This window comes from Mustela lutreola, chromosome 5 (genome assembly GCF_030435805.1).
Source record: "Mustela lutreola isolate mMusLut2 chromosome 5, mMusLut2.pri, whole genome shotgun sequence".
Classification (NCBI taxonomy): domain Eukaryota; kingdom Metazoa; phylum Chordata; class Mammalia; order Carnivora; family Mustelidae; genus Mustela; species Mustela lutreola.
In genome coordinates this window covers 127629330-127639379 of record NC_081294.1, presented here as the reverse complement: position 1 = coordinate 127639379, position 10050 = coordinate 127629330, and the positions used below count along the sequence as shown (strand labels likewise).

The 10050-nt window shown below is 35.8% G+C and overlaps 1 pseudogene; it reads left to right on the top strand.

Moving 5' to 3' along the window:
• Positions 1-4128: 4128 nt before the first annotated feature.
• LOC131831184 (dematin-like) overlaps positions 4129-10050 on the top strand; it is a 45802-nt pseudogene continuing 39880 nt past the window's right edge.

Sequence of the window (10050 nt, the reverse complement as noted above, 5' to 3'; positions counted from 1 at the left end):
TGGAAATAAGCAATAATCAGGGATATTTGACCAATAGACAGCCCTGTAACAACACAAATGTACTTTTAGTGTTGTGTTCTGCCCTATGATCTAGGACACTAGTTTTATATGCAGGATATATGGCAGAGATTGTTTCTGCTTGGTGACTAAGGATTACCAATATTTGCTGGTCAGTGAAAGGAACATTAGCACTACTGGTATTACCTTCAGAGAAAATCACTATACGGAAATTACAAAAGTTGGTCTGAGTACTCAGTTAAAATGCCAATGGATGGAAAAAGGAATGACTTTCAAACACAAAAGGGGTAGTTTCAACCAAGGAGAGCCGGGCAGTGGGGGCAGGGATACAGTTATTCACAAGTACTTATTATTTGCAAAGAGAAAATATTAATAAGGTAATCATCTTCAGATAGAAATAGAAAATGATTATATCCAATTATAGCTTTCCATTTGTTTCTCATTATATAGTTGGACAAACCCATAGTCAAATATAAATAAAATACCTTTTAGAATTTAGAATAGAACATAGAATATTCCATTCTACTCTTATTCATTTATATGTGTGTGTCTGTATATATATATATATATATATATATATATATTCTACGCATATATATATGTGTGTCTCTCTATATATATTCATTTATATTTATAAATATATAATTTATGGATAAATTATATGTCATAAATAAAGTCCTAAACTCCTTTTACAAAGATGAATGGTACTCTTATTAGCAATTACCCTTTTCCCCTATTTTTTGGAATGACACACTAATAAAACATAAATATAATTCATAACAGAGAAATAACATAACAGCATAGTTACAGTCACACAATTATCAGAGAAATGTTAATACTGCACAATGTAAATGTAAATACTGCCCAAGTGATTCCCTTTCACCATGTTTTGTGTGCTCTTCATCCACAGTACAGAGAACACCTGCCTCCACATGTATAAGACAGAGGACAGGTAAAATAATAAAAGTCCCTACATAAAAGAGTTGAAGTGCATCATGACAATGGTTGGTTCAACATACTGCCTGTATACTTGGTCACTAATGCCCATGTCAAAATCAAATATGTGTATGCAATTCTTTCTAAAACTAAAGCATTGATTAGTCTAATAGAATACTTTGGAAGGAGTGCCTGGTAGTCGTAAAATGGCTTGCCTCACCCAGCATTTCAAAGGAAGTTGCAGACAAAAACCAGAAAATAATGTTAATAAATTAAAATTTGCTACCTCTGCCTTTATTTTCATCCATTACTTAAGACTGAAGGCATTATGGAAGAAAGAACTAAGGAATGAAGTATAAAATTAGACCTGAAAATGTTGTAGTAGCCTTGTATGGTGACAGGTGGTAGCTACACTTGTGGTGGATGTAATATAGTATGTAAATTTGTCGAATCACTGTGTTATACACTTGAAACTCATGTAACATATGTGTCAACTATACTTCAATTAAAAAAAAAAATTAGACCTGAAGAAAGAAAACAAGGGCACTCTAAGTTACCACAGAACCCCGGATTCTCGGGCTTGATTTTCTTTATGCTTAGAAAATACATTATTTTCATGTTATTAAATACATGTTCCTCTGCTAACATTTGTGAATATTCTTTCTGTCCAACTCAGTTATCATTACCAGGCACAATACCCTCTGGGTGCCAAGGCAGTCTACTTACTTGAAATTCTTCAATTATGCATCTTAATTGGACATACAAGGGCACTGGATTAAGAATATGAAAGCAATAAGCCATTTGGGAATAAAAAATCTCAAAGTAACATTTTACCTAATTATTATCCATATTTCATTCTGTATGTTACATTCAGGATACTGTTGCATCAATCTGCATGGTTTACTAAAACACACTTTAGAGGTACCTAAGAGGTTCTTTATCCTTTAAAGTGTCAGTTCAGGTTCTCTATTTCCCCAGATAATTGATGCCAGCCCAATGTCCTTAAAAAGTACACAGGAAACAATTCCTACTTTACAGGAGGTCATGGGTGAATCTAAATGTCATAAACTGATTTCCCCATTGATCAATTAAGGTTGCACCTGACCCATTTAAATATATATATATGCATAATATTAACTTTCTAATATAATTTACATAATAAATACATTGTAATACTTTGAATCTATCTACTTTTAGTAGTTTACTATATAACATTGCTTAACAGACTGCTTCAGAGAAAATATTTGTTGAAATTTTCATCACCTTAATATACTTTCATTTTTGAGAAATTCCTGTCCATATACTCATGTATCAATATGTAATTGCTCAAATACATTTTTTACAACTCCTTATAATCTTTTTCTCCAAAATTCATAAAATATGAATGTTTAATGTATTAATTTCTGATTCATATTTTCCAATCTGTTTTTTTTAAGTCATACTTTATTTAAAGTCCTTTAAATTTTCAGCATTCTTTGTTTTATCCTTGATATTCATAGAAAAGACAACATAAATGTAGGAGAGGAAAACGTTTTCCTCAACCTTCTTGGGGCCCCTTGATGGGACTGAAAATTAAACTGACAAAGACAAATAGAAGAAAAGCATACAAATGTATGTAATACAAATTTTATGTGACACGGAGCCCTCATAAGGAAACGAAGACCTAAAAAAAAAAAATCAGTATTTTTACACTGGATTTGATGAAAGATGGACAGTCATGGAGAAATATGATAGATCAAGGAGTATGAAGTACGTGCAGTAAACTGGGGGAAACTTAGTAAGGAAAGTTTGTTAGGATTGTACTCAGCATACTTTTGTCTTCATAAGGATGTTCCTTTCCTCCTGGAATATGGAGGGTATTTCTCACATGGGGGTTTTCTAACCTATTTCAGGGAAGAGCAGGAGAAAGTCCCCAGAGTGACCTTCCTGCTTCTGCTTGTCTTCTCAAACTTCTTCAGCTTAAAATAATCAGTGTGCCAACTTGCCGTATTTGGGGGGGAGCATATCCTGAACCCCATCACAAGACAGAACTCATATTGTAACTGCATAAGATTCGTTTCATACAGAGCAGGATTCTAAAGTCAACTAGAATTTTTGAACTAGTTACGTACACAGGTATGGACTCGACTGACCGTAAGATTTATTTTCTAATTCAGACTATTTCAGAGTGAAAATGGGTGCTAATAACAGTTACATAGCTAGAAAAGTTGTAAAACCAGGAAGGAAATAATAGTCACTCTGGGATAAGCAAATGGTTGACTGTGAAGCAAAATATTTGTTTGGTACGTGCAGAAATATTTCAAGTAGAATCAGTTTTTCAAGGGAGAAATTATGAATTGAGAAAAACTAGAAAGTGACAAGTCATTGTTTTCTCCACTTTTTAGTATTTATGACAGGGACATAAAATCAGAACTTTGTGTAAAATGATACAGGCAATAATGGCATCTCTCATCACTCATTTCGTAATACATTTTCTTGAAACTACTTTAACATAGGAAAGAAATCTTCACCCAATTGTTTCATCCCTTCATTTTTTAAATTTTATAGGTGACACTGAGGGATAAATCAAATCATCATAAACATTTTAATTGCATAATGTAACAACTAACTGTTCATTCACAGATATGTACAGATAACAGAAGATTATTTTCTTGGGAATCATAATTGTCATAATATAAATTAATTAATAATAATTTTTAACTTTAAACCATCCTTTTCTTGAGGGAAAAAATGAGTCACAATTAGTAGGACAGTATCCTTGTGTCCAAGTAAATAACAAAAGATCATAATAACTTACCTTATCTCTTTAAGGTAAATACACCACATAAAACAGTGCCCAGAACACCGGAAATAAAATATTTGCTTTAAAAATCATGCTAAAAAAACCTTTTAGACACCAAACTCAATCAGCAAACACCAAATTTCCTAGAAATCAAGTCTCTTTAGCAAAAAGACTTCTGTTTCTACCTATTCCCGAGCAGCTAAATAATAAGTGGAATACTGAACCTAAAATAGCCAATTAGGGGTCTTTATCATTTTCCTGGAAAAGGATTTCACTAGCATCTTGCCATGTGATCTAAAAAACCAGCGTATCATATATTAATGCGCAAAACCTGTTGAAATCACTGGCGTGAACTGCTGTGGTGGTGTGACGTTGCTACTCACTGCACCATTATGGGCGGCAGCAAGGCTGTGCGGGGCAGTGCAATAGGCGTTTTGTCAGGCACTGCTTTCGTCACAGTCTGTCGGATTCCTCTCCTCTGCAGACTGTTGAATGAAAATGTAAACCTGAAATTTCTGCTACAGAGAACAGAGATAAACAGTGGGATCAGCAGTCGCACACCTCTCACGTTGTCTGTTCCGTTAAAAGTGCTGGTAATTTATGGCAGAGAAGTAAACTGCGGTAAAATGAGGTTTTGAAGTGTTCTGCTTAACTATACTCAAATGCAATAAATGTAACCTTAATCTAGCAGATGAAGTAGTTCTCATAAGCACAGTATCCTGCAGATGTTATATATATTTATGGCTCTGGCCCCATAAATTCATAATGATTTCCTTCTGGGTATTAAAGGCCAAAATATGATTTTTGACAGATTATATATTTTGGAATTCTTACTTTGATAGTTAATTTTAAGAGCAGTTATTTCTGCCATTCCTGAAGGAAAATACATCCAATAACCAGTAGGGTATATGCTTTTCCCAAAGCATATAGTTATGCTTGCTTGAAGGAAGTCAGCCAGGCATTACCAACAAAAGTTAGCACTTCTGTTGTGGCTGAAGTTATTCCCATATGTGGCATTTTCTAACTTTTATGATTATACTACCTGTTTTTTTCCTTTTAAATCAGGGATTACCTTTCTTAGGACATATTTCTTCTAACATCACAGAAAAAAACATTAACAGTGCACATAGTGCCTTTTTTTTTTTTTTAAACAAAGTTTGATCAATTTTTCTTAGGAAAAATATGATCTTCCTTTGCAACAAGTTTCATGTTTAAGCCCAAATGAAATATGCAGTGAAAACACAGGTGGTGTATTCTATTATCATGAAAACCTAAGAGTAGTTTGCGTGAGATAAAACACAGAGGTACTGCAGTGTTCTATATTTCCTAAATATATTCCCAGCTGTCTACTGAAGTGGGTACTTCAGGGTACATCCTGACTGTAATTTAATCACTTTTGGTAAATGAGTACCACTTAGAGTAAATCTGATCATATTCTGTTCTGAAGGATTTCGGCAATCTTTTTATTTGCTGTCAGCTCTTTTTGAAAATAAATTTTCCCACTATCGTCCCTTAAAGTCACAATGATGCCTGCAGAGTTCTTCATGAAAGAAAACATAAGCTAGCTCAAATATGAGAATGACAGCTCATAACATAAAACCATAAGTATCTGAAACCTTTTGGCTCACTGTTCTGTAATAATTAATTTCATACATTGTTATAAATCACAGTTTTCACAAATGACTGAAAAGATTGTTATCAATTATCCTTTTTGTTTTTTCTTACTTTTAATTTTTAAAAATTTCAAATCCACAAAAGAAACCAAAAATAGAATAAGCCTGCATATACCTATTACATAATGTCAACTGGTTTTTATTTATTTATTCTTTTTAAATTTTTTTATATAATTTTTTATTTTTTATAAACATATATTTTTATCCCCAGGGGTACAGGTCTGTGAATCACCAGGTTTACACACTTCACAGCACTCACCAAAGCACATACCCTCCCCAATGTCCATAATCCCACCCCCTTCTCCCAAACCCCCTCCCCCCAGCAACCCTCAGTTTCTTTTGTGAGATTAAGAGTCACTTATGGTTTGTCTCCCTCCCAATCCCATTTTCTTTCATTTATTCTTCTCGTACCCACTTAAGCCCCCATGTTGCATCACCACTTCCTCATATCAGGGAGATCATATGATAGTTGTCTTTCTCTGCTTGACTTATTTCGCTAAGCATGATACGCTCTAGTTCCATCCATGTTGTCGCAAATGGCAAGATTTCATTTCTTTTGATGGCTGCATAGTATTCCATTGTGTATATATACCACATCTTCTTGATCCATTCATCTGTTGATGGACATCTAGGTTCTTTCCATAGTTTGGCTATTGTGGACATTGCTGCTATAAACATTCGAGTACACGTGCCCCTTTGGATCACTACGTTTGTATCTTTAGGGTAAATACCCAATAGTGCAATTTCTGGGTCATAGGGCAGTTCTATTTTCAACATTTTGAGGAACCTCCATGCTGTTTTCCAGAGAGGTTGCACCAGCTTGCATTCCCACCAACAGTGTAGGAGGGTTCCCCTTTCTCCGCATCCTCGCCAGCATCTGTCATTTCCTGACTTGTTGATTTTAGCCATTCTGACTGGTGTGAGGTGATATCGCATTGTGGTTTTGATTTGTATTTCCCTGATGCCGAGTGATATGGAGCACTTTTTCATGTGTCTGTTGGCCATCTGGATGTCTTCTTTGCAAAATGTCTGTTCATGTCCTCTGCCCATTTCTTGATTGGATTATTTGTTCTTTGGGTGTTGAGTTTGCTAAGTTCTTTATAGATTCTGGACACTAGTCCTTTATCTGATATGTCGTTTGCAAATATCTTCTCCCATTCTGTCAGTTGTCTTTTGATTTTGTTAACTGTTTCCTTTGCTGTGCAAAAGCTTTTGATCTTGATGAAATCCCAATAGTTCATTTTTTCCCTTGCTTCCCTTGCCTTTTGCATTGTTCCTAGGAAGATGTTGCTGCGGCTGAGGTCGAAGAGGTTGCTGCCTGTGTTCTCCTCAAGGATTTTGATGGATTCCTTTTGCACATTGAGGTCCTTCATCCATTTTGAGTCTATTTTTGTGTGTGGTGTAAGGAAATGGTCCAATTTCATTTTTCTGCATGCGGCTGTCCAATTTTCCCAGCACCATTTATTGAAGAGGCTGTCTTTTTTCCATTGGACATTCTTTTCTGCACCCTTTGATTAAAACCACCTTGTTTCATCTCCTCCCCAGCTCTGGAAAACACCAATCTACTCTCTACCTCTATGAGTTTAACTACTTTAGATTCTTTGTATAAATAGTATCGTATAGTATTTGTCCTTCTGTGCCTGGCTAACTTCCCTTAGCATAATGTTCTCCACATTCACCTATGTTGTCACAAATGGAGAATCCCCACCATCTTTTGTAAGGCTGAATAATATCCAGTTGTATGTATAGACCACACTTTCTCTACCCACTCATCCAGTGATAGACATTTAGATACTCTCCACCTCTTGGCTATTGTGAACAATGTTGCAATGAACATGGGAGTACAGATTCTTAAGGTTTTTTTTTTTTTTTTTTAATCTACCAATTTCTACCCTTTTAACATGCATACACTCTCTTCCTTGCAATTTTATTTGTTGAAGGAAGTAGGTTCTGTGTACTATCCACCAATTTCCCTTAGTCTGGATTTTACTGACAACATCACTATGGGTTCCTTAACACTATCGTATTTCCTGTAAATTAGAAATTGCATCTGAAAGCTTAATCAGGGCGCCTGGGTGGCTCAGTTGGTTAAGCAACTGTCTTAGGCTCAGGTCATGATCTTGGAGTCTCGGGATCAAGTCCGGCATCAGGCTCCCAGCTCCATGGGGAGTCTGCTTCTCCTTCTGACCTTCTCCTCTTTCATGCTCTCTCTCATTGTCTCTCTCTCAAATAAATTTTTTTAAAAATCTTTAAAAAATAAAAAATAAAAGCTTAATCAAATACAGATTAATACTTTTGGCAAGAATACTGTTGTGAAGTATTGTTTAATAATAAAAATATTCTCATTTTGACCATTGTAGAGTTGTGGTGAAAACCATAGGCTCTGGAGACTGAATACATGGAAACTAATTCTGGTTTTGCCTCATCACAGTGCTGAAACCGTAGGCAAATGAATTAATCAGTATCTCATATCCTTCTCCTGTGAAATGGGGATAATAAATACACCTAACAAATAAGATTTCTGTCAAGACTACATAAATAAAAACAAATAACACTAGGTACATAGTAAGTATTCAATATATTTTAGCTATTATTACCAAAAACTTGACATTAATTATAAAGAGGAACATGCAGAAAATATTCCCAATAATTGTTATCCACACAGCAGCCAAACTGACAAGTCTAGTAAAGACAGATTTTCAACATAGAATATAAAAGTTGAAATGTGGGGCACCTGGGTGCCTCAGTCAGTTAGTGTCTGCCTTTGTTTCAGGTCATGATCCTAGGGTCCTGGGATGGAGCCTCCCATCAGGCTCCCTACTTCTCCCTCCCACTCTCCCTGTCACTCCCCCTGCCTGAGCTCGCTCTCTCTCTCTCTCTCTCTGTCAAACAAATAAATAAAATCTTAAGGGAAAAAAAAATAGTTGAAATGTGAGTGGACTAAAAGATCCAAATATATCAGTGAACTGATAATGGAAGATGCAGTCTTTTGCTGGTAGGTCAATGATTAAAACACCCCACAGGTTACTAGTGATTGAAAGAAATTGCTGCTTTCCAGTTCTGTTAAATGTATTATGTCCTTCCATATGCACCATTCTTGGCTCCACCTCAGAAAACCACCACAAACATGATCAATCCACATTTTATTCTCTCTTAGAGAAACTTTGATAGCATCAAACTAAGCAAAACAATTCTCTTACCAAGGCAGAAGAAATAGGTTCATCTCTTGCTATCCAGAGCAATAGTTTGTGAATACTTTTTGCTCTTTTAGAAATTGGGCATAAATGTTTAGCACATTCCATCAGTAGTTCATAGAATCTCTAAGGGAGCAAAACCACTTAATATACATTTTTTTTTAAATCACAATCTTGAGAATGGCTATTAACTAAGGATTTAGCAAACATTAAGTTATAAAGTCCGTAAGATTGGAAAATGGTGAAGATTTGAAGTCAGATGAGCAATGGAAAATTTAGGCTGGGTATTTAAGGAAACTGCCTATTAGCAAGAACTATTAGATAATGGAATGGTACTTTTCTTAAGCTCCATAAATTTCAAAAGTAAATTGGAAAACATATTGGGAGAAAATGTTCCACCCCACCAGGGGAATAAATGAAATGGTCTTTTCATCTCCTGTTTCTATAAGCTGGTCTGCAAATTAGATGTATAAAATTTACCTACCCAAACTATGAACACGATAAGCCCAATATTAGGCTTAGTCCAAGTTTCACTGGGAAAAGTTCCATTTCCAGATCTTCAGCCAAAAGCTGAATAATACCAATATGGAAATTTGGAGCAAAATCAATTGTTAAAGTCAGATTATGAGATTTTAACTGCCATTCTAAAACTACTTATACAGCCTTTCTATGTTATTTCCACTTGCCAGATCAACACCCAAGAGTCATTTTGACATTTAAAAAAAAAAAAAATCCCAATTACACATCCAACTGCTGATTTACAAAGCAAAAGGCAACCTGTGATTTTGGCTTTAAAACCCAGTTTGCCTTAGGGATGGATGGATGAAAGAAATTCTAGCCTACTGTTTAAGGGCTAATATTCCCACATTTTCATATCCCATTTAGGGCAGGCCGATTTTAGCACTTCGGCTTAAGCAGTATCACTTTATACAAGGTGCTTGAGTGGAGTAGGCAGCGAGCGGGAATGGATAGTAAGTGGCAGAGAAGCAGAGGCTGTTGCTGCAGGTAGACTCCTATGCCAACTGCCAAAGGAAAATGGCTGTGAAAGCGAATGCATTTTTTTTTCCACCGTGAGCGAGGGATGAGAATTTAAGAGTAAAACAGTAAATTGAGTTTCTGTCCTTCTACCTCTTACTAGAATTTCTTTGTTGTCCTTTGCATGGGGAAGGTTAACCGCTCAACCTAAATTCTTCACTCCAAGGAACTTTACAGGCTGTCATTTGGTTAAGGTCTAATGGGTCTTCTGGGATTTGATAGCTGAAGGCTGTGTTCACTGGAGCAAGCTGCTCCACAGAGGGCCTGGAAAAGAATGTTTGAGTTGGAGAGAAGGTGCTGCTGCTCCAACTGCTTTTCCACCTGCAAAAACAGAACCTTTAGGGACAGTAGCACTGCAGTTAACAGGGGATCTCAGGAATGAGAAAGGTGTTAAAGTAGCCAGTTCTTCTGT